We start from the raw sequence: 24,711 nt of genomic DNA, 5'->3' as shown, positions 1-24,711 counted from the left end.
TAATTTTGTTTTGGTGGTGGTTTTGTTTTGTTTTGTTTTGTTTTTAATTTAGTTTGTCACAGAAAGTCCTGTGATTGATTGGGGATTAATAATCGTGACATCAAGTTGACTGTAATACACTCCTTTTCCAGGAATGTCATGTTTATTGCCTCGAGTGAGCTGCATCAAATTGAAAGTCCAAAAAAATTATGTGCCAACATTCCTGTGGGCGCAATTTGTCACCCACCCTTTTCCAAGCCACTGACATGCAATTAAAATAGCATCATATAAATAGATGGGGAAAGTTTGAGAATATTTTAATTCCTCAGAGAAGAGCAACTTGGACAATACAGTAAATTACTTTTTATTACCCTTCTGTTTTGTACTGTCATCCTTGGGTAGGAGACTGCACTGAAGACAAGACACAAATTTGTGAAGTTTAGTGATGGAAACTCACTATCTCACTTTGTTTTCTGACATCAGAAGAAAAAACAACTAGATTTTTCAGAAACTCCAATTTATGTTATTCTAATGAATGTAATGAATAAAATTAATTCTTTTGATACCAAAATCTAGATTTAGAACATAATGTCAGGCTTGATTTTTAGTTTACCTTTACTTTGCCTGAGGAACTCTAACAGGGAAGTCTAAAAAAAAAGCTCTATGCAAAGCTCCCCACTTCTCAAAGACCATTGAAAGATAAAAGATTTTTCAAAACGTATTACATTTTTTAAATTATAAATATAAGAATATGAACATCGAAACTTATTTCTCTTTAAATTAAAAAATACTTTCTATTTTTTTGCATTGCAAAGTAAAGCAAGAGGGTAAGAAATACTGTGATCTGTCTCAAACTGGCAAAAACTTGGAAGAGAATCTGAAATTATAAGAAAATATTTTGCTGCAAATTTTCAGGTTATTCTAAATTCACCCCGAGATTCTTTTAACACTGTGAAAGTCGCCTGTGAATAATCTTGCTAGAAGAACACCTATATTCTTCTCGCCTGCAAGTATGGCTCATGATAGATACCAACCCAAAGCCCCAGAAGCCATACAGTTCAAAAGTTGTTTCAGCCACTACTTTGTTTCTAGTGACCTCCACATTTAAGTTCTTAGGTGATAAGGTCTTTGTAACATATGTGGATGATGCTGGATGTAGTAACGTTTTAGCATCTGTTCCTCGAACTCTGTGCAGTGACTTGTCTCATATAATGGGAATTTAGCAATCACCAAACAGGTTAAATTTTCACGTATCTTAAATCAGCCAGAGGCATCAGACCTCTACACACTCATTCTGGGTCACACAGTTGCCTCATATTCAGAGCTTTTTTTTTTGCAAAATTGTCTTAAAAAAAAAAATTTATTTCATACAGTGTTCACTGCAATATTTTCCCTTCTGATGGTCGTTGTTTTGCTAGTCATTACATCAGAAAATTCTTAATACCGTTTTTTGATACAATTTGCAGCATGAGTATTGTGCATGCCTTTTGTTAAGTTAAAGTAGATTCTGCTATTCTCTGCAGATGAGTTATGCTATGCACTTCCCAGGAAAGAGAAATACCATAGAAAGTTATTAAGTCAGTTTTTATAAGAAGTTAATTGCAGCTTCTGATATAAGCCCTCTAACTGTTCATACTAATGGTAAATGCTAAAAATTAATGGTTGTTTTCAAAGACCTTTTTTAAATATACATATTAAAATTACCTCTCCTTAAACATACAGGCACTGATACAGTAAATAAATGAGCTAAAGCAATGCATTATTTATATGATAAAGCTTTACATCACTGCAGCATACTCAAAGAAAATACAGTATTTAGCTGCCTAGCCAGAGGGTGTCACACCAAAGTGATTGCTAGGGACTGTAAGGAGGAGGGCAAAGCAACTAAAGGAGAGTGGAATAGTATGCAAGAGCATAGCAAAAACAAACTGTGCCAAGCAGTGACTACTCTCAAGACAAGTAGACTGATGTAAATACCTACCTGAGCAGACTCCCTTGCACAAGATTGCAAAGGATTGTACTGAGAGGTTGTCTTGTACTGACAGGGTGAATAGCTTATGTTCAAGATGAGAACTACACCAGCCTGCTAAAGCACCATCTCCCTACTGCATGTAGCCCCAATCAGAGAACCAAGGAGGCAGGTGTCATACCCCATCTCCTCTCAGGCCATTCTCTTATGGGGTGACTTGCTGCTCCACAGACACTTGGGGGAAAAAAAAACCCAAACATTTTTGCCCAAGAGCACCAGGCATGCAAGCAGGCACAAGCGAGCAAAACCACACTACGTTTTCTCTCCCTTCAATCTGGCTGTAAACTTTTAGAGGAGAGAGATTCCTGTAACTTAGCAAAACTCCCACTGTCTTCAGCAGAGAAGCCTATTTTTAGGTTTACCAGAGCTAAAAGCATACACCCCACCCACCAGAGACTGATGCTTACGGCCAGACTCAGGGTAGGTAGAGAGGGAACAAAGCTCCCACACTGTAGAGTCTTACAGTTACAAAGACAGAAAGAGGGCAGGGGAAGGGTGGTGTTGAAAGGGACTAAATGTTTCCAATAAAACTGTATGCAAATACTGTGGTTTAACTGAAAATATACTGCTTTAAAAGCCCAATTTTACTATCACTGAGCTGCTACTTAAACATTACATGCTGACTGCCTTAATAGTAGGAATGTCTCTTTTGAGCAAACTGTGTTCCTAGGGGAAGTGTACAATCTTTTTTATTTTGCCTCTATACTTAGATTTCTGGATAATGCCTATCAGAAAGCCTTTAAAAGCAAAAGACCTGGCCAAATATATCATGCATAGGTCATGACAAGCTCACAGACAGCTAAGAAAATTTTATCGTCTATGCATAATTCATTCTGGTTTTCCTGCAAGGGACAACATTGAATAGGTGCTCAGGAGATGTGAACCAAGTGAAAATTTATACACCTCTTTTTTCAATTTTTGTGGACAAAACCCCACAAAACAGTGTAGCTCATCCAACTTAAAAAGAAAAAAAAAACAACAAATCCTTTTTAGACTTTTTCTATTTTACCACTGAAATAAAGATTACAAGGACTATCTTGTATTTACTATTATGCTGGGGAAAACTGATAGATGCTAGCAAAATATGTCTTTGATTTATAAGCATTTGCAGACAACTGAAAATGGTCATTTGTAAACTGACCACCATGCCAGCTACAAGGTATAAATTAAAACATGGTTATTATGGAATAAGATAGCTGAAACAATAAAAACACACAAATAAACAAAATAAATATAGGCATGCTTAAAGAGTGGAACCCTACAATTTTCCGGTTACAAGACCACACTATTTTTAATACAGCCTACAAAACAAGCAGGCTAAAGTCTTGATGGATTACAAGAGCAACACCAGCATGGCAAAGACCAACTTATCCCAGTAGCCTGCCTTAGACAGCAGCCAAAAGTGAATGCTTAAAAGATGTAAGGAAAGGGCAAGGTACATACTAATATTTCCTTAAAAAACTCTTCCACCAATTTGTGGTTAGGCATTTTTCTTAGACCTCAGAGGATTTATCTGTTATGAATTTGTCCAGTCTCTCCCTAAATTCATGTTAACTTTTAGCATCAATAACATCTTGGGGCAAGGAATTCCACAGATTAAATAAATACTGCTATTGATTAATTTGTATTCTGAACCTGTCACTTGTTAGCTGCTTTGGATGAATCAGTTTCTCTGCATGAGAAAAGGACAGGCAAGACCAAATGGTTCCTAATTGCTTGAATTAATAGGGATCAGACCTTTTATAAAAAAATATCCCCTACACTAAGCCTTATTTTGCCCATGCTTTTGAAGGGGGCAAGGGGAAAAGAACACAGACATGTTCTCAAAAATGTTTTAAAATAACAAGAGACAAGAAATAACTCTATAGTTGACAAACCTGACAGCTCTGGCTCTCCTGTCATCTGTTCTGGTTTCAGGATTCCTAGGAGACCCTCCACATTGATCACATCTATACAGAGAGTGCATTAATGAATCAGCCCATATGAGGCAGTCAGAACTTAGTCTATAAAGCATCACATATCAAAGTCAACCTATTTAATTATATCTAAAAATGAAATGAAAGCCCATATGTTGTAAATATGAGAAATGTGCTTCACATTCATATGCATCAACAAAGCTAGAAAAACCATTGCTGTTAATAATAAGCTGACTATTTTCACTAAGTCATCATAATGAATCTCAGCACAGATTTCTACTTACCTTATGACAGCATTTGAGCAACTCTGCTTTTCTGACCAAGAGTAGAAGCTGCAACATTCCCCAGGGCTCAGTTCTGGGGCCGGTGCTGTTCAATATCTTTATAGATGATCTAGACGTAGCGATTGAGTGCACCCTCAGTAAATTTGCAGATGACACCAAGCTGGGTGGGAGTGTCGATCTGCTGGAGGGTAGGAAGGCCCTACAGAGGGATTTGGACAGGTTAGATAGATGGGCCGAGACCAACGGCATGAGGTTCAACAAGATCAAGTGCCGGGTCTTACACTTCGGCCACAACAACCCCATGCAGCGCTACAGGCTGGGGGAAGAGTGGTTAGAAAGCGGCCCGGTGGAAAGAGACCTGGGGGTGCTGATTGACAGCCAGCTAAACATGAGCCAGCAGTGTGCCCAGGTGGCCAAGAAGGCCAATGGCATCCTGGCCTCTATTAGGAATAGTGTAGCCAGCCGGTCTAGGGAAGTGATCGTCCCTCTCTACTCGTCACTGGTGAGGCCGCATCTTGAGTACTGTGTTCAGTTCTGGGCCCCGCACTTCAAGAAAGATGTTGAGGTGTTGGAGCGAGTCCAGAGGAGGGCGACCAAGCTGGTGAAGGGTCTGGAGGGTCTGACCTACGAGGAATGGCTGAGGGAGCTGGGGTTGTTTAGCCTGGAGAAGAGGAGGCTCCGAGGTGACCTTAGTGCAGTCTACAACTACCTGAAGGGAGGTTGTAGTGAAGTGGGAGTCGGCCTCTTCTCCCAGGCAACTAGCGATAGAACAAGAGGACACAGCCTCAAGCTTCGCCAGGGGAGGTTCAGGTTGGACATTAGGAAGAATTTCTTTTCAGAAAGGGTTATTAGACATTGGAATGGGCTGCCCAAGGAGGTGGTGGAGTCACCATCTCTGGATGTGTTTAAGAAAAGACTGGACATGGCACTTAGTGCCATGGTCTAGTTGACAGGGTGGTGTAAGGGCAACGGTTGGACTCGATGATCCCTGAGGTCTCTTCCAACCTGGTTAATTCTGTGATTCTGTGATTCTATGAATCACAAAGCCATGAGAGTCCCTGCCTCTCTGAGGCATTAATGAGAGAAATCAGCTCTTTTGGCCCCTGTGATAAATCTGTGTCTGCTGGCACAAATCTATGAAAGTTCATTTCAAAGTCTCGTAAGTCAGTATTTGTGCCAGAAGTACTTGAACAGTCACCTGATCAAAGGAACGGACAAAACTTCTCATGTGACTTGTTCAACCCATCATAGCTAATCAACAAACCTCATAGCAGGAACTATCAATCATAAAATGCTGCCAATAATCACTTGAGAGCCCCAAATGCATAATTAATCTATAAACCTGAAATAATTCTGCCTGACAAAATTTATTCTGTATTCAGATATTGACTTGTCATGATTTGATGCAACTTATTGAAGTAGCCCTGTCACCACATAAGTGGGTGGCAGGGAGAGAGAGTGAATGTTTCAATGTATGAGACACTAAATCTGAAAGGAGTAAAATTTTGTTGGCAAAATTCATCAAGAAAAAAGTTCAAAATACTTGTTCTTTGAAATCAGAACTTTTTAAATTTTTTTGAAATCTTTTGAAGTTTCAGGTAGAAGTTTTAATCAAAATATTTTCAGAAGTAGCCATGAACTGTGGGAAGCCAAATATGAAAATAAGTTCTGGATGGGTTCCTGAGCTAGTCCATCCCTCTGTCATCCCCCGCCCCAAATTCCCACAGAGACTTTAGAGTCTCATTTTCATCCTGATTAATAAAATGCCAAAGTAAAAAATCTCAAGTTTTTGTTGTTGCCCTAATTAAAGTTTGTTACTCTTTGGTTTATGAGATCAGGGTCCCTATCTCAAACACTGTGATGCACATCACTTGCTTTCAACACCTCGTTTCTCAACAAACATGAAGATTTGTTGACAATGAACTGTTTGGAGACATAGTTGTTGGTGTCCACAGCCAGCTAAGATAACTAGAAAAAAAAAGGGGAGGAGCAACCTGTTATTTGAATAATCAACCACTTCTAAGAGTGACTGACATTTTCAACTTGTGTATGTATGATAATGTATGCTAGAGATCAAATACATGAGTCATTAATGATTAATTCATATCACAAATGAAAGTCATACATACAAGTGGTATGGCACTCAAAGGGCTGCCAGTCCTTGTAGAGAATAAAAGACACGAGCACCAAAACTAGAGAAAAATATTGTACCTCTGAACATACCACAGTTACTCCCACAGAGCCACACAGTAAACTCTCTCTGCTTATCAGGATTGAACTTCAAACTCAGTTTATCCCAAAGCATAAGATCTGATTTTATCTCACCTAATAAGAAACAACATCAGTGATCATAATATTATCAGACCTCTTTAAAAACTGAGGCACTTGTCTCTGTGTGACCTCTTGCAGGAGTGAATGCTGCAGGCTAAAACATGCTTTGAAGAGATGACAGCTTCCTTGTTTGGATCCTAATTTGAGCTAATGTTAATATCTATGATCAACATGGCACGTACTTATAAGCAACCACCTTACTTTAAACATAAAATAATGTAATTCTTTCTATCTCACTTCATTAGTTGAGAAACAGCACACACACTAATTAAATAGGGCTCAGTAAACTGTTTTTATGCTACAGTCAAGCTGAGTCAAAGTTTTGAATTCGATAGTAAAGTTGCTCCTTCCAGGCTGAAATGATCACAGAACTCGTAGTTGCTTGAACTTGCAGTCTCAGGGACTTCTCAGGACATAGACAATTTCTGTTGCCATATGTGAATACATATAGCACTTTTATATGTATGAACTGAAATATTTTTCTTTTTTATAAGTATGAACATATCTTTTTTTCCAAAACCATTTGTACTTTTGCTTTGTACCTTACCTAACAGATAAAGGCTACATATATATGTTGTCTCTGAACTTGGCCTTGTCATACAGGCTAACAGATGCTTTACAGACTGACAGACATGGTTTTGCACATCCTTTCTGAACAAGATATTTTTTATTTTGTTTTGATTTTTTTGAGAAGGGTAGAGCATTGATCAGCCAGGGGACTTCCTGGAGCACCGAGAGCTTCAGAGTTTCTTACCCTAAAGATGGACTGAGATGTAAAACTGACCAAAGGCTGTGTTTATATTTGCAAGTAGTTCTCTTTATGCCTCCATCAATTTAATCTGACTAACTTTTGGGCAAATAAGCTAACCATCTTGTATTTCATCTCTTAGATCTGTAAATTAAGGGCATCATACTTTGACCACCTTTATTGTCCTTACAAAGGACAGAATAAACTTACAGAAGTACAAGGTTATTTATCTCAGCAGAAGCCCTGCTAATTAGAGAGCTACTAACTGACTAACATTCATGCCCTCTACCTTACGGGTGTACTTGTTTTACTGCTCCAACTAATAAGTTTCACCCATGAAGGCATATTATCAAAAGTATTGAAATTAGCTACATGCTACAAAGCTAAAATCGTTACATAATGAATTTGAAAGGACAAGGTAATACCCAATGACACTATACACTGGTCTAACTGGTCAGCTGAAAAAGGACATCCTGTGCTTTTCAGTTTGTACCATGCACAATGATTGATGATACACAACTTACACTGATTTCCTGTTGAATCACTTCCAAACTTTTACTTTCTTTTTCAAATTATTTAACTTGCTCCTCTTATTGCTAAATTAACAAACATCTTCCACTAGTATAGAATAAATACCTTTCCAACTATTCATTTCTCTAAGGCAACAAAGTGCCAAAAAAATCCTGAACTCTCCCCACCCTAGGGAGATGCCTCCAAGATTAATTGTTAGATTAAGTGCACAGTATGTGGATTGAAGACTGGGTGAATTGCCCTAGCACAGTTGTTGTGATCAGTGGCACCAGCTGCAGGCCAGTCACTAGTGGCCTAGGCCAGGGGTTCATACTGGGGCCAATACTGTTTGGCATCTTCAATAACAACTTGGACACTGGGATAAACTGCACCCTCAGCCAGTTCAGAGATGACACAAAACTGGGTGGAGTTGCTGATACACCAGAGGGTTGTGCTGCCATCCAGAGGGATCTTGTCAGGCTGAAGAATTCAGCTGAGAGAAGTCTTATGTGGGTCAAAGAGAAACGTGAAGTCTGGCACCTGGGGAGGAATAACACCCCAGGCACCAGTACATGCTGTGAGTTGACCAACTGGAAAAAACAGTTCTGCAGAGGAGCACTTGGAGTCCTAGTTGACACCAAGTTGACCATGAACCAGCAATGTGCCCTCACAGTAAAGGCAGCCAACAGCCTCCTGGCTATATGAGGCAGAGCACTGCTAGCAAGTTGAGGAAGGTAATCCTTCCCCTCTGCTCAGCACTGGTGAGGCCACAACTGGAGCACTGGTCTCCCCAACACAAGTAAGTTGTGGGCTTACTGAAGTGAATCCAGCACAGGGCCTCAAAAATAACCAAGGGTCTGGAGCATCTCTCATATGATGAAAGGTTGAGAGAATTACGATATTCAGCCTAGAGAAGAGAAGGCTCAGGGGAGATCTTATAAATAAATACTTTATGGGAGTGAATGAAGAGGAGGGAGCTAGATTCTCTCTCATTGGTGCCCAGTGACAGCACGAGAGTCAATGGCAGAAACTGAAACACATGAAATTTCAGAACATAAGAAAACACTCATTTTTTGTGAAGGTGGTTAAGCACTGGAACAGGCTGCCCAAAGATGTTGTGGAGTCTCCATCTGTGGAGATATTCAAAGCCTGACTAGACACAGTCCTGGACAACCTGCTCAAGCAAAGGGGTTAGATTAGATGATCTCCAGATCTCTTTTCCAACCTAAATTATCCTGTGAATTGAGCCTTAAGGGGTGGGGAAATGAAGTACAAGAATTATGAACGAGCAAGCAAATTAGGATTGGCAAAACCTTGAAGTGTTACCAAAAAAACTTATAAGTTTGAATAGAACTTGAAAGTAGTTGAAATGACAAAGTTAATGTAATTAATCTGCAGCTAACATGCTTTATTTCTGAGTAATTAGACATAATTAGCAAAAGTACTTTTTAGAAGTGTGTATTGCACCCACATTTGTTTTTCCATTTAATATAATTTCTCAGACAAAATTAAAAATATTTTTCTGGGCATTTAAGTATTGTTCTGACCAAAGTCTACCATGGGATCAAAAAGTCAACTATTTTGAAATTATTTTTTCAAATTAGTTTCTTCCCTGTTCGAGAGTCTGGGGATATGAAGTGCATAAAAACACAAGTACGATTTAGGACAGGTCAGGCAGAAGATTCACTAGCTTTGATCATAGTGAGAACATTTGGACAGCATTTTCTCCTCTTCTCCCCTGTTTTCTGCCAAGTGATTGCAGAGACCCAGCCTATATACTGTTTCAGAAAAAAAAAAAAAGTGAGGAAAAATCATTTCAATGTTGAAGCCAGGTATCCAGCTCTGGGAAAGATGGACTCCTTAAGTAGCTTGCTAACTGCCACACTTCTAAGAGGTAATCAAACAGTAAAGTGACAGTATGGAGAGGCGGCTCTTGGTGGAGCCTACGGGAGTGGCATATGCAGTATTACTTCAGTGCGGAAGTGGGGAGTTGGAAACAATCACAGACTGTTAGCTTTTAGTCAAAAGGAAAGTTCCTTTAGTTAGGATAAACCTCTTAGTCAGACCTTTCAAATCTCACATATTAAAAATTTTACCACCACAATTCCAATCAACCAATAGAGTAATACAGGAGAGAGAAAAGCAGTACAGTGCATGGAGTATATTACACACACATAAGCTATGATTGATTCTTCCTCATGTGTCCCTAGCATATAAGTCCTCAGTTGCTTTATTTGCTTTAAATGACATCTGTGCAGATGGATGCTTGTAAATAGTAATAAGGCTAGAAAGAAAATAGGGCTGAAGGAAGCATGTAGTGTTTATGATACAAGAGACAAAAACCACTTTGTTCTTTACAAGACAGAAGCAATTCAACCATCGTCTGAAGGGGCAGTTACAGGTGGATGATAGAAATGAGATATTTGCTGATCAAGGAATAAATTAATTGAAAGGAAACAAGTCAAGATGCTCAGAGATAAAGGAAACAGTACCTGCGCTGGGCCAAAATACCATGTTCTAGTTTATCATTCTGCCAGAAATGTATCTCCACAATATTTTTTCCAACAAAACGTGGGTTTGATTTGCTTTTGTGAAGTTTCTACAGCTCAACACACTAACCACTTTCCTTCCTTACATCTAACAAAGCAGCACACCAAGAAATCTATAGACGATCATTTTGGAAGGAAAAAAGGTTCTGTCATCTAGAATATAAATTTTTTATTTTGTTCCAGAAAAACTTGTTTGATCACATATGCGTCCAAAATTCAGATATTCAAATACATTTAAATATCTTTTTATTTAGTACTGTGTATCTTGCTACGGTCTATATCAAGAATCAAGCAAAACTACTTCAACATACATATCCAAAATATCCATTTAAGATTAGTCCATCTTTGGACTACAGATAAAAAAGGAATTTTACCCAGACCTTCTTTTGCAGTTTAGTGAAGAATAAGCAAGACAAATTGTGCTTGGACATAATGAAGCAGAGAAGCTTTTGTTAGTTCTGTTTGGGCAGAAATCAGAGTCTGACTAGTTCGCTTATCCTCATGTACCAGTGTACTGTATTATAAGACAGAGCATCTGCAGTTTTTCCAATCTTGCTGAACAATGATAGCAGTAAAACTGCAAATGAAGACAGTGTTTGAAGCGTTCACCATCCTTTCAGTTGTGGCCCAAACATCTGAAACACTCAAATGCTGGTGGATTTACCTCTAAAGATAACAAACCAGTGACAACATTGTCAGAACTTTATCCAAAGACAACTAGAAACAACTACAAACTTTGATTACAAGCATGCAATGGTCTCCTAAAGAGCAGAATAAAGAAATCTTCAATACATCTGGGCAGGTAACTAGAGCTGTGCAATCAATGTAAAATATAACAAAAGTACTTTTCCCCAGGCTTTTTTCGCAGTGTAAAAGAGCTTTATATAACCATCATATCCATTGGTATTCATCCCTTTCTCTTAAAAGACTTTAGAAGTCCCTGTGTGTTTTCAACCAAACTTGGCAAAGACATTGCAAAGATTTCGAAGATGTTTAAAAAAGTAAAAACAGGCTGCAAGTAGAGGAAAGACTAAAATAAGTGCTCACAGAGAAGAAAGCTATAGCAGTAAACTCAATCTCATTACCAGGCACTACAGAATACGTGCAGGGGAGAGCCACAGCAAACCAAGCTCCATAAGTTCTACTGTTCATAAAGTTCAGTCTTTTTGTGATTGTATGAAAATTAAGAAAGAGTGGTGAAATTAGTTGGTCACCTGCTGGGAGCTAAAAAGCAACACCGTGCTCTTGTGCTTCGCTTTCAATCTACAAAGTGGAGTTACTGAAGTGCTTTATTAGCTTGATAATGAAGACAAATGTAGTTACTCAATAATTAAAAACTACACAAGAAGGAAACTCCCCTAGAGATTCTGTCAGATATTTGACACAAAACAACTTCCATACGAATAATAAAGAAAATGCCATAAGTTAATTATTACAACGGTATGCAAGATTATCCCATTACACAAAAGGAAGCCTCCAAGAGATTTTGTGGAAGACACAAAATGAAGAATGAAAAAATCTGTAACGTGACTTAGCCACTAATTGTATGCAGTTCCTAACATTTCCCCCAACCCTGGACAGGTGAACCACACACTGGGACTTGATCTGTACTAGAAAGTACGCCTTGTCAGAGCACACTGAAAACAGAAATCTCTGCCCATGTCCATGTAAAGGTGCTCTATGAGCACTCACAATAGTGATCAGTGGGCAGCTGCTACAGATACCCTTGCTTACTGGATGCTCCTTTCCTGAGTTTAAAAAAAAAAGAAAAATTTTAGTCAACCCTATAGGCCTCACCTACAGGTGATTTGCACTATCTTACGTTTGGTCCAATACACAGACAAAATCTTCTTCCTCACAACAAATACAAATTCTTTTGTGTCTCATTAGCAAGAAAAGCAGAACAAATATTATGAAGAAAGATTAGTAAAATTCACCCTCTATAGGAGTACTTTAGGGAATTCTGTTTATAATATGCATCACAGAAAAACATCATCTGTATACAGCTAAGTCAGGATATCCAACAATACTTCCAAAAGAAACGGGTCATCAAAATATTGAAGCAGAAATCTACATTTATAAAAGACCATCAAAAGAAGTATACAAAGTGACAAAATGCCTGTTGCTGATGCTATTTTATATTCCTAATGAAAATAAACCAGCAGTACTTAGTAATAAGATCAAACAATCCAATGCACTTCAAGCTATTAGAGCGGGAAAAAAGTTCATGAGAAACATTTTCTCCCTGAAACAGCAAGAAAACCCTTTTTATAATGTGTATGTTCAACTATCCAAAAGCATTTGAGAGTCCCGACATTCGTGGTCAAGTCAGGGAGAGAAAGTATATACAGGGGCAGAAAGGCCAATATTGCAATTTCCATGTAGGTTTTGAATTCAGGTATGAAGCCCATTCTTAATTGTGCTGTATAGTTTTCCATTGCTTTTGAACATAGGTTTTGGTGGAGTTTCCCCGCCCCCGCCAACTATATCTTCAGGTTAATAATCTAAATATATATTTAGCCACCTAAATAATTAACTTTTTCAGATTATGAATATGCTTAAAAGTTGTAAGAATTAAACTTAGAATTCCTCTACCACTCTTCTGGTTACTTAGCTTCCTCACATCTAAGAAAAAAAAGAGATTTTTATGTAATGTTAATGCTTCATAAAATTTTGTAAACTTCATAAAGATCTTAACCCCCAGAACTAAAATGTTTCATTGAATAAATGATAACAATAAACTTTAAAATTTGACATGAAAGCAGAAGTGCATATTTTGAAAATTAATTAACCTTCTTAACATAAGCATACTAATAGAAACTATTTTTTAACATAACCTTTTTAATCACTAAAGAAGCCTATATTCCGTGACAGGAAGAAGTACTTCTCTCCAGGGGGTAACTATGTTTTAAAGCATAAACTTAGATTTATCTGTTTATACCATAGATGGGAAAAAAATTATTTTCCAATATAGAATAAAAAAGTGAAATAAATATTTAAAATATTAAGGGACATAGAATACAATCTGTAATTAATACAGCAAGAAATACCAAAGCCAGTCTCCAGGTGAAATCAGTCTTCTGAATGATTCAATGGCAGTTGAACTGGTGAAGCAGGCAACTGGAACACCACAAGATGGAACAGGAAATGAAATTGCATGTGATGCTGAAGTGCCCAAAGTCTTAAATAAATATTTCCTAACTATTAACTTTGAGCTGGTTCATCCAAATCAATTTGAAAACAGCTCACTTTTTCAGATTTAAGAACCCTTCAAATTAAAAGTGTTGGCAAATGCATCCTTGAAGGCTGATTCCCGTTTAACATTCTGTAGCTATCCAGACAGAGTGATAAGAAGATTACACTCAGCTGTAGGTGGGTGCACTGAAAGATGAGGTTTACAGTTGTGGCTTGGTATTAACCTGGTAATTTTTTATGTCTCCAAAAGCAACAGGGTAAAGCAATATATCATGTACACTCGCACAGTGTATTAACACAACAATTTAAACAAATTATTTTATTTTAGAATAATTCAAAATTAAGAAGCACGTAATTATGACTCTATCTCCAACAAAACATCTACAGAGCATTTTTTCCATGCTTGTAGTTTTCCTTTCTCTTCTCTAAACAAGAAAATTTCAAAGTTGTAACAGTGAATATTATTTTGCTGCTGCTTAAAGGTTAGAGGCTCCTAACTGACCTGACCACGCTAGGTCTCAGAAATGGTCTGGACTTTTCTTGGCCCGAGATGCCTTTAGCCTGTTTAGCTGTGATAACAATTACCTACCAGTCAGGTAACTCTCGCTCAACTTTAGTTCAGTTTTGGTTTGGTTTACAGTGATAACAGGCAGTTATTCTGTGTGGACTCCAGAAGAAAATGAAATGTGGTAAAATATACCTGCTGTGCATCAACATTTTTTGGTGCTTATGAGTAGTTTCTACAGTTACTGATTTTAAAAGAAAAAAGTTTTCCTAAGTTCTTCAGTGTTGAAAGGCTTCCCAATGCTTTTTTTCCATTAACAACTGGACAGAAATAATGTGCTTTACACATTCCTTTGACTCGTCTTACAATCATTAAATGGAAGATGTTTTTTTGAGGTTGATGCATTTTCATCAGCTACTATCAAACAAAACAAGTATTTGATGCCAGTATATTTTTATTCAAAAAGGCACATAGGTGACTGGATTCACACTAAATCTTTTAGTAACACAGAACATGCAGAACAGCACTTGGAAATTTGGCCACAAGTTCATTTCTGAGGCACACAGCCAAACATGACGTCCATCACGGTTTGCCTTTGGTTACCTACTCTTTCCTCCTCCTCCTCTCACTGGCAGTAAGACACAGCTAGGAAACCTTCAGCTTTCTGAAGCATTTGCTCCATTAGTAAGTTTTCCACTGCAGTATTTGCTCTTTAACACCTGAACATCCTTGCTAGGATCATTTTTCTTTATATTTCTATATCTATCTATCTATCTATCTTTATATTTCTATTTCTACCTTTCTGAGCACCACTGAATTACATTCCTTCTGTTCTGATGCTATGACATGACCTGTTTAATACCTTAGTTTTGCAAGCTACCTGAGATAAGATACAGGCTAAAGTACAAAATAAAAAAAAATACAAGCAGAAGTACATGGTTTCACATTTAAACCTAATTTTTTACCTAACTTTTTTATAAGAGTAGAACACATGAAAAAATTAAGTTAAACAAAAAAAAAAAACACAAAAAAAACCAAAACCAGACCAATTACAAAGAATCCAAAGGCAAACGATTTGTCTTGTAGCAAGACATTAGCTTTACTAGTGTCACCAATGCAGTTTTGGCATCATTACTCTGAAACCTGCCTGCTGCAAGGGGTGACCTTGCAGCGTTTGTGTGCTGGGCATTCCCCTGCGCCGCTGGACAGCTACTGAAGTGGCTTTTGGGGCATGTTAGATGGTACAAAAGTAGATCAGCACGTGTACAGCAAGTCCAGGAAGCCTCAGACTTCCCAGCTTCACTTCTCACACAGGGAAACCTGTGCTCGTACAGTTGCCTTGTTGCTCGTAACACCAGGTAAAAAGACGTACACAAGAGTAACTGTCTCATATGGCAGCAGCATAGGAGTACTGTTTTTGAACAACCAACTGTTGGCAGCAATCCCAGCTTGTTTCCTCAGGAAAGCAATACTTTCTTAGCAGTCTTTGAGGATTTACACACACACACACACAAAAAAAAAAAGCACCAAAATAAACCCAAACAAAACAGGCTACCTAAATCCAACGCTACCTGTCTCGTGACTTATGATTTTACATATTTGCATGACTACAAAATGAAAAATCCAGCTGTAAATGAAAGGTTTATTCCCTGTCATAGAACAAACCAAGAAATGGAGCCTATCTTGCAATTCAAAGATAGGCCAGAAATTGAGATTTTCCCAAAGTGTTCTCACAGAGAGGCAGCCTGGCAACCCCGCCTTAGATTTCCCCCAGCTGTAAAATAGCTTTGTTGTTGTCATAAGAGCATGGTACATACTGAAAAAAGAGTACCGCAGGAAAAAAAAATAATTTGAAAAAAAAAAAATCAGTTTTATGAGTAAGTGCTAGGTAAAGTATAACACATATTAGCAGTTTTAGTCAATTTGCTGATAAATTAATAATAGAGAAAGGTTAAAACATTGAACAGCACACAGTACGGCAAAAGACCTCAGTGCTTAGAAGTGGGGGAGAAAAAGCACAGAGATAATAAAGATCTTCACTATGGGAAATTGATGCTGGCAGGCAACAGTTTCATGCTTGTAAATTGCTTTGAATGGGCTGACAGACAGCACAAGTCACATCACTTAAATAGCCTAGATGTGCACTTCATCTAGTGTGGGATTACTGAGAAGCAGTGGCCTAGATACTTCATCTAGGAAGTCTTCTACTAAAAGCAGGTCTAACAGTTAACCAGAATGCCAGCTTAGCAGATCTGAGGCATGATTAAGACAAAGAATATTATTACTAGAAAGACTTCTGTTAATATTTTTCATTAGAAATAAGTGAGTGAGTCGGCTCACCACCTGAAAACACATGGGTTTAGTCATTATATAAATAAACTTATAGGTAAGGAAGAATTGATGGATTCATACTATGGTGGGAAAAAATTAGAGTGAACTTCATCCTCAATTGGGCAGCATTGCTTAAATCAAGCTGCTTTTCATAACAAAACCCTTATACTCACAGGACATGACAGGAGCACCAGAGCACACCACCATCCCAGCAGGGTAGTCACGGTATGCTGGGAGTAGAGGTGGCACCAGCCCATAGGCATGCAGCCTGGAAACAGAGTTCCTAGCAATTTGTTTGTGATCCATTTGGAGCAGCAGCAGCAGCAATGAGCCACAGGATCTCTCTTATGTAGAGAAGGTCACTCATGCATGTTATCCTCACTTTCTGCATATTAATCCACCCTCACATAGCTTCTTTAATTCCAAGGAAGTGTTACTGAAAAAACAACCAAATAAACCAACAACAACAACAAAAAAACCAACACAAGCTTAAAGTCTACTTTAATGAATTCTCAGATCTGAAAACAGTCTGCAAGGTTTGCAAAAGCTCAAACTCCATGAGGTTTAAACCATTGCTGAAATCAATTAGCTTAATTTATGAAGCAGTGTTTAGCCAGTGTCCTAATTAAAGAGCAACTTCCTATAATCCCAGTAAAGAACAAAGCACAGCAGGTGCTATTAGGTCACCAGCCCATACTTAAATATGTGCCTTCACAGCTTTTTCAGTTATGCTGATTTTTCAGAGGTCAGTTGAAAGTAAGGTAAAATGGCTATAGATTGAAAAAATACATTTTTAGCATATTCACTGCCCAGAAAGCTTTAGACAGATACTGAAACTGTATCTAAAGAATTAAAATAATTTTAGAGGAAGAAGAAAAATCCACTATCCCCAAGCTTTTGTTTTCACCTCTATGGTTTTGGAGAGCCTAAAACAAGGCAAATAGGTTAAACTGTATCTTCTTAAAATAAAAATCCTCTTTAATAATTCCTACAGATACCCCTTATCAAAAGGATGATTTTACAACTAAAGAGGCAATTGTATAATTGCAAAACAGTATTATTTAGTTTGATGTAAGAGCTAATGAAACATTCTTAAACATGCTGAAGTGAAATTTTTACATAAAGTTAACCCCTCTCAGCTTCTCAGTTGGGCTCGGGGTTAATCTTAACTTCGAACCACTGCCTTCATGTTGCAGAGAAAGAATTAGATTTAGACTACTGAAATAAAAATTGGTGTAATCGATTCAATTCTAAAACTACAGCCAGATAATTATACTCATAATACTACGTAAAAACTGAAGCAGACATTATTTTGCCCTACTTTTGCCCTACCTACTTTCTTCATCAAGTTTATATTTCTTGGAGAACAAAGCAAATCCAGAGTTACTAAATACTAATCATGACATTGCTAATGTCATGTACTGGTTACCTTACTCACAGAATCACAGAATCGTTTTGGTTGGAAAGGACCTTTAAGATCATCAAGTCCAACCATTAACCCAGCACTGCCAAGGCCACCACTAACCCATGTCCCTCAGCACCACATCTATATGGCTTTTAAATCCCTCCAGGGATGGGGACTCCACCACTGCCCTGAGCAGCCTGTGCCAGTTCTTGACAACCCTTTTGGGGAAGAAATTGTTCCTGATGTCCAACCTGAACCTCCCCTGGCACAGCTTGAGGCCGTTTGCTCTCATCCTATCGCTTGTTACCTGGGAGAAGAGACCGACCCCCACCTCGCTACACCCTCTTTTCAGGCAGTTGTAGAGAGCGAGAAGGTCTCCCTTCAGCCTCCTTTTCTCCAGACTAAACACCCCCAGGTCCCTCAGCCGCTCCTCATCACACTTGTGCTCCAGACCCTTCACCAGCCTCATTGCCCTTCTCTGGACTCGCTCCAGGACCCCAAGGCCCTTCTTGTAGTGAGGGGCCCTGAACTGAACACAGGATTCGAGATGTGGCCTCACCAGTGCCGAGTACAGGGGGATGATCCCTGCCCTAGTCCTGCTGGCCACACTAGTGCTGATACAAGCCAGGATGCTGGTGGCTTTCTTGGCCACCTGGGCACACTGCTGGCTCATATTCAGCCAGCCATTGACCAACACCCCCAGGTCCTTTTCCGCCAGTCAGCTTTCAGCCACTCTGCCCCAAGCCTGTAGGGGTGCATGGGGTTGGATGGGATGCTCTTCGTGAAGCTGGTCACGCATTGCAGGGCCTGAAAAGGCAGAGTCCCAATGCAGGAGGCACCATCCTGCTTCAGCTGCCTCCAGCTTCTTCCCCAAAGAGCTCAAGCTTCTGCCCTGGCTCGTGCATAGGCTCGGAAATTTCTGGAGAGACAGTGGATGGGTCTGGGACCTCGGGGGAGCTCTGCACACAGTGATCAGAGTGAAGAGGCTGTAGCAGTGACCGGAGGGTTTGTCATGAGGTCCAGGAGTACCGGGGCAGACGATACTTCCATGTCTTTCCCCATCCCCCTCTCCATATTTTTGACAGATATTCAGACAATTGTTCAGTCCAGGCCTACAAAGGCTTGGTAATCTCTAGCCTGACTGGTTCCTTTTTACCTGAACTGCCAATAACCCAATATTTCCTTGAAGATCGAGTACCATTGTTCAAAACCCTCTCCCACTCCATTTTTTTTAAAACTACATATCTCCCAGTTATTTGAATAATTGGTATGAGGAAGACCCCATGAAGTTTTAGTAAGATCAATTGCATCAAATGTCTTTTCTCTGTTAATGATTTCTAATTTTTCTTGGTATTTGCTCTAAGATCAGTGCACTGTAACTCTGAACACCTGGAGTCTGCTGCTAGCTTTATCAACAGCCTCCTGGATGATCCTGGCCAGATATCTTTATTTCTAGGCTTGCTTTCTTCATCAATTCTCCCTCAGTAAAATTCCCTAAGCAAAATCCCTTTTAGTAGCACATCTAAAAGCCTCTTTCTTCCACTAGCTAGTATCCTACTTGAAAGGGTAATTCTCTTTCTACTAGATTTTACCAGCCTCAAACAGTCAAACCAATCTTTTGATACATTTTCTAACTAAGGGGAGGGGAGTTGCTGGGGCGGGGGGAAGTGTATTAGCTGATTGTAACAACCAAAGACTCGGGAGGAAACACTAATTATTTCACAGAGGCAGTCATCCACATGCAGTGATGCAGGGTGTTAAGCACGACTGCTCTGCATTTGTTGGTCTGCAGGGCTGCTCCGTCAGCCCTTGCTCAATGGTACAACCTCAAACAGGCTGGCAAGGAAATTTTACGTACAAGTGAGAGCAGATATTGTAAATAATAATAAGTGAAAAACAATCTGTAGGAGAACATTTGACATTGGCCTTTATATTTATCTGAAAACATTTTCACATCTGTCTGAACATAGTTAAAAGATTTCAGGGTGGGGGGCTGGATTTGTATTGTGTCAAGTAGAAACATTACTGATATGATATGATAACACAGGAGCATTACAATTCATGTTTGTTTTAGCAATACAGCACCAGTTTAAATGGAAAATTCTTCTCCTGTCTCCTTTTATCATTTTTATGGAGTTGGAGAATTGAAAAGGTTCCAAAGCACTAGTATTTATGACTGCAAAAGAAAACAGGGTTTGCTGTAGCAAAACCCACTGTTTCAACTATGACATTAGACTTGAAAAGGAATGGCTTCAGTTGAAGTATGTTTATTTTATATTTTGCTTCTTGCATGAATGCCTCAGCATTTTCTTTCATAGAGCTGTGAAAAGTAAATTCTTCCTCATGTTACCAATACTTAAAAATCAAATAAAAATTTAATCACAAAATGATAAGCTTTTGTAACCTAGTTAAAGGATTGTTAAGTTTGAAACAAGTAACCATAGTCACTGTTAAGTTTGAAGTAGGTAGCCATAGAAACCCCACTAGGTAAGATGCTGGACTTTTTGTGTTGTTAGAGACCGTCATGGACACTAGTTTAATACAATGGAGTTACTTACTGGACAAACGAGTTACAACATGTTAGAGAGTCAAGATGCTACCACGCCTGCGCAAGAAGGCAAGGTGAAAAGTGCACAGCGAGGAAGACATACGGCCTTCATCTCACAGGCCCCGGCCCACGACCACCAGAGGAAACTGCGCGTGCGCAACCGGGAGGAGTTAAAGGCGGAGACTATGGAAATGAATTCCCGGAACTCATTATAATAAAGACTACCTTTTTCGGGATAGGTTATGAATATGTATAGGCATCCTTGGATACATGATGAATATGTAATTAACTTGCCATATAAATATGAAATGAACTACTGACGCGGCGCGCGCGCGTTTTGGAGGGTTACCTCCCGTGCCGCCCAGCTGCAATAAAGGTGTGCCTGCTTCTTAATGCTACATTGGTGTTGAGAGGTTTTATTCCCGATTTCGATGACACTCAGACCAGATTCAGAATAAAATACCATGCTCAGCTGCATTTGAAGTAAAAGATACCACATATAGGACTTGAAAAAAAGGAAGACTCACCCATAGCATTTTTGGTGGATAAACAGCCCTAGGTTTCTTTTTTTAAAAAAAAAAAAAAAGGCAGGCAACTGGCATGGGTAGCCTGTTACACAATCATCAGCGTAAAAATAGTAGGGACTAAAACACAGAAAGTTTCTTTGAAACACCTAGAAAAGTCCTGAGGAGCAGCAGCAGTGCAGCTCTCAGAATAAACTAAGACACAGCACAATCACTATATAAAACTAACAGCTACTGTTGTCTCCCACAGTTTTAACAGGACTGCTTGGACCTCAGAAATAGAATTTCTACCAAAGCTGAGTTTTGTTTCCCTTATGTCTAAAGTATATAAGGGAAAAATCGCTGCTTTTCACAAGGTCTCTTTGCCTTTTGGAGCGTATGGGGTGGACAGGGGTCAGTGTTCTTGAAATCATTATAGCTTTGACAAATGCTTTATCTCATCCAGAATAGTTTAAGCATCACTTCAGCAGGATATATTTGCCCACAGAAGTTGGACAAAGAGTGTAAATTTTGTTAATATAAATTGCTGTATAAAGCAGAGATAGAACAAAGTGTCAGAAGAAAGTTAAGAAAAGGCCAGTGTAAAATAAAAACCTAACCAAACAAAACCAAACTAATCAAAAAATAAAACAAAAAAATCCCATTTTCTACTCAGATCAGCTAAAAGGCTGTTTCAGAAATCAAAAAAACTTACAAACTAACCACATTTCTAGATAACATACAAGACACCATAGAATTTACACCATTTATACTGTCTTCTGTAGTTGAAAACATCCATTTCACCTTTGCCCCACTTCACAATTTTGCGCCTCTCCCCTTCTTTTTTCTTATTTTATTTATTTTTACATAAAGGTAGAAGAAATAGGGAAGACTAAGGCATATGCCCAATTCTCACACACACAAAAGCAGGAATGTACTTTGCGCAGGATATTTTCTCTTTTTGAAACAGGGTGCAATACTTCATTTTCTTCTTTTTTCCTTTACTCAGCTCTGCTGTAATGCTCTTCTTGTTCTTTTGCCCAGCTCTGCTATAACATGAATACAAGTACATGGAATACAATACAAATACATGTATATATGTATGTATATAGAGCGATATACACACAGTGTATATACATATGTATTTCCACGTAAGAGTGGAGTAGACAGGCAAGAGCACCATGACTATTTAAAAGGGAGAAGAGATAAAAGAGGATGCAGTTGAAGATACTTCTCAGTTTTTCCATTCTATATGTTAATACTGACAGTTTCAGCTGTTAGAAGCACAGTTTCCCCAGTAACTGTTCATAGTTAATTCTGGTTTGCATTTCTAAATTACACTTCTCTGTGTTGAAACAGGTCCTGCAGGCCCAGGGATTCCTCTTCAAAGTGAGGATGAAAGAGGCCTGTAAATCACAACATCCCATGGGTGACATGAGGGGGGAAGAAGAAAAAGCAAAATATTGGTGGGGGTAAGATAAGGGATAGAAGAGGTGCAAATGTGTAAAGCAACGAAGAGTAAGGATCTAATCTGCTAAAGCTCAAAATGAACAGGAATAATTCCTGACTACCAGGTTCAGACCAAGGAGTTTAAAAACAACCCAGTGGGATGAATTGCTGAGGTCCTATGCAGCATGTGTCTGCTCTGATATAAATACATCCAGCAATTAAAACAGGAAGAAGAGGGAGTTGAATTGTAATATAAAAACAACACAGCTATCTCAAGAATATTTTGCAGCATTTGCTGCAAATAGAATAAATACTTTCAAACAGCTGCCATTGTACTTTGGTGGTATTTGAGGCATATGAAGGAACATGCTTTCCATTTAAAGTGATCGTATGTACTGGCCATTTTAAAATTCTGCAGTTCAAACATAGCTAAAACTGAGTCTAATAAAACTTCATATATTTTAATGCAAATCCTCTCTTGAAAGCCCCCAGAGATTTACCATAGTCTCAACCATATTTGCATGGCCATACATTCACACTGAAACCCTCAGGAGGACCAACACCCGGAGAAACTTGAGAAAGAAAGAATGCAATGAGTAGGCAGTACTAGTGATACCATTACTGTATCAGAAAGCCAGACCCCTGAGGGCTTGGGTTGTGTCAGTAAGGCAGCAACCTGAAGCTTTCACAAGAACTATACTGTGGACAAACTTGAGAAATTCCAAGTTAACCTTTCTACAAATCAACCTGCCACCAATCAGGGCAATTATCATTTGAGACAATATTTTGTTTTTAAAAAAGGAAGAACATTGAGCTAAAAAAAAAAAAAAGGGAAAAGGCTCTCCATCCTACATTATCAGAAAAGTAAATGCAATATGTCTTCCAAGTTTAACTTCTTACTGCACCTCGTCTCAAGAGATACTTGGCCCTTGTAACATCCACTGACTTCCAAGGACTCAGAGAGAATCAAAGATTCTCTCCTCTCAGGAAAGACTGTTTGCATTTATAAATATTAAGCAATGACTATACCAGATTCTACCAATTTAAAATATCTTTCTTCATATGTAACCCCAGAATCTTTAATACCATGTAATGAAGTCCTAACAGTAGGTTAGATCAAGAAAGCATCACAGAAAGAGGAAGTTTCTCAAAAGCACACTAAGATGCCTGGGTTTATTTATGTTACAGTTGCAATGTGATGCTTTCAGATGCCTCAATTTTGTTGCAATAGCATTTATAGTCAGGAAATAGTTCAGCATCTTAATAAGAAACATCCTGAACTGTGGCCTAGAAATTAAAATCCAAAAGCATGATGCATACATACTACCTGTTACTGTTCCACTGCATGTCATCTGCTACTGAAGCAATCTACGGCTACCAGACACCTATCCTTACAAGCCTAACACTGAAGCAGCGGGCTCCTGCACCCACATCTATAAGTGCCTCCTTTAAGTAACAGACTCTGAAACACACAAGCAGCAAGATGATTCTTTGCAAGGACAGTGTACTTGCAAGCAATAGCCAAAGTTTAACATTTTAAAGAGTGCATTGAGAGCACTTAGACATTGAGACAGGCACTGGTTTATAGCACAATGTAAATGAAAGTAATGGGGGGTGAGGGAAGTAAAAAAGGAAAAAGGGCCAATATTTATATAGACTCAGTGTTAAATTGACTACACCTCTTGGAATACAAAACTTTCATGAACTTCAACAAGAAATGCCGTTTTTTGTTAGCTGTAATACGCAAATTTATTACATCATTTTTAAGAAAAAAGTACCCTTGCAATCCACAAAGTTTGCCTTGATCTATTGCTTTACCGCAAATGCAAAATTAGCTCATATTATCAATGGACACCAAAAGAATATGCATCTCAAAGCTTTCTGTGGTTTGTGTATGACACAGGAAAAAGAACCGAGTTTACACCTGATGCACAATATTAGCTCCAACTAGGGTGTGTGTTGCAGAGAGTGGGGGGAAGGAAGCGAGAAACCAAAATTGAACAAAAGAATTTGCAGAGTGCAGTGGGTCAACATTCTACCTTCCTAGTGGCTGCAGGCTGAAGGAATTCAGTGACATGTACACATCTCAAAATTTTCCAGACCAGCTACTGAGTGGACTGAAGTGACCTAACAGTTAAAACTAAAAGCCAGTGTAAAATAAGCTTACATGTGGTTCCCCCTCCTCCACAATTCCTCATGAACTGAACACATGTAATTATTTCAATTGCTTATTAGCAATTATCTCAGGGCAGAGGGGAGGAAGCTCACAGATTTGAGACTAGCTTCTGCATCTGCAGAGCCTCTGTTTAGGTCATAGACAGAGTGTAAGGAACTTAGTGTAGAACAAGCCTTGATTTCTTTCTGGATCCTTCATGTAGATAAAAGACAGGTTTTGTCTCAAAAAATATCAGTCTAGAATCTCAGAATTC

The sequence above is a fragment of the Nyctibius grandis genome, chromosome 2 (genome assembly GCF_013368605.1).
Source record: "Nyctibius grandis isolate bNycGra1 chromosome 2, bNycGra1.pri, whole genome shotgun sequence".
In the NCBI taxonomy this organism is placed as follows: domain Eukaryota; kingdom Metazoa; phylum Chordata; class Aves; order Nyctibiiformes; family Nyctibiidae; genus Nyctibius; species Nyctibius grandis.
The sequence above is the reverse complement of the archived record's forward strand: the minus strand, read 5'-3'. Positions refer to the sequence as shown.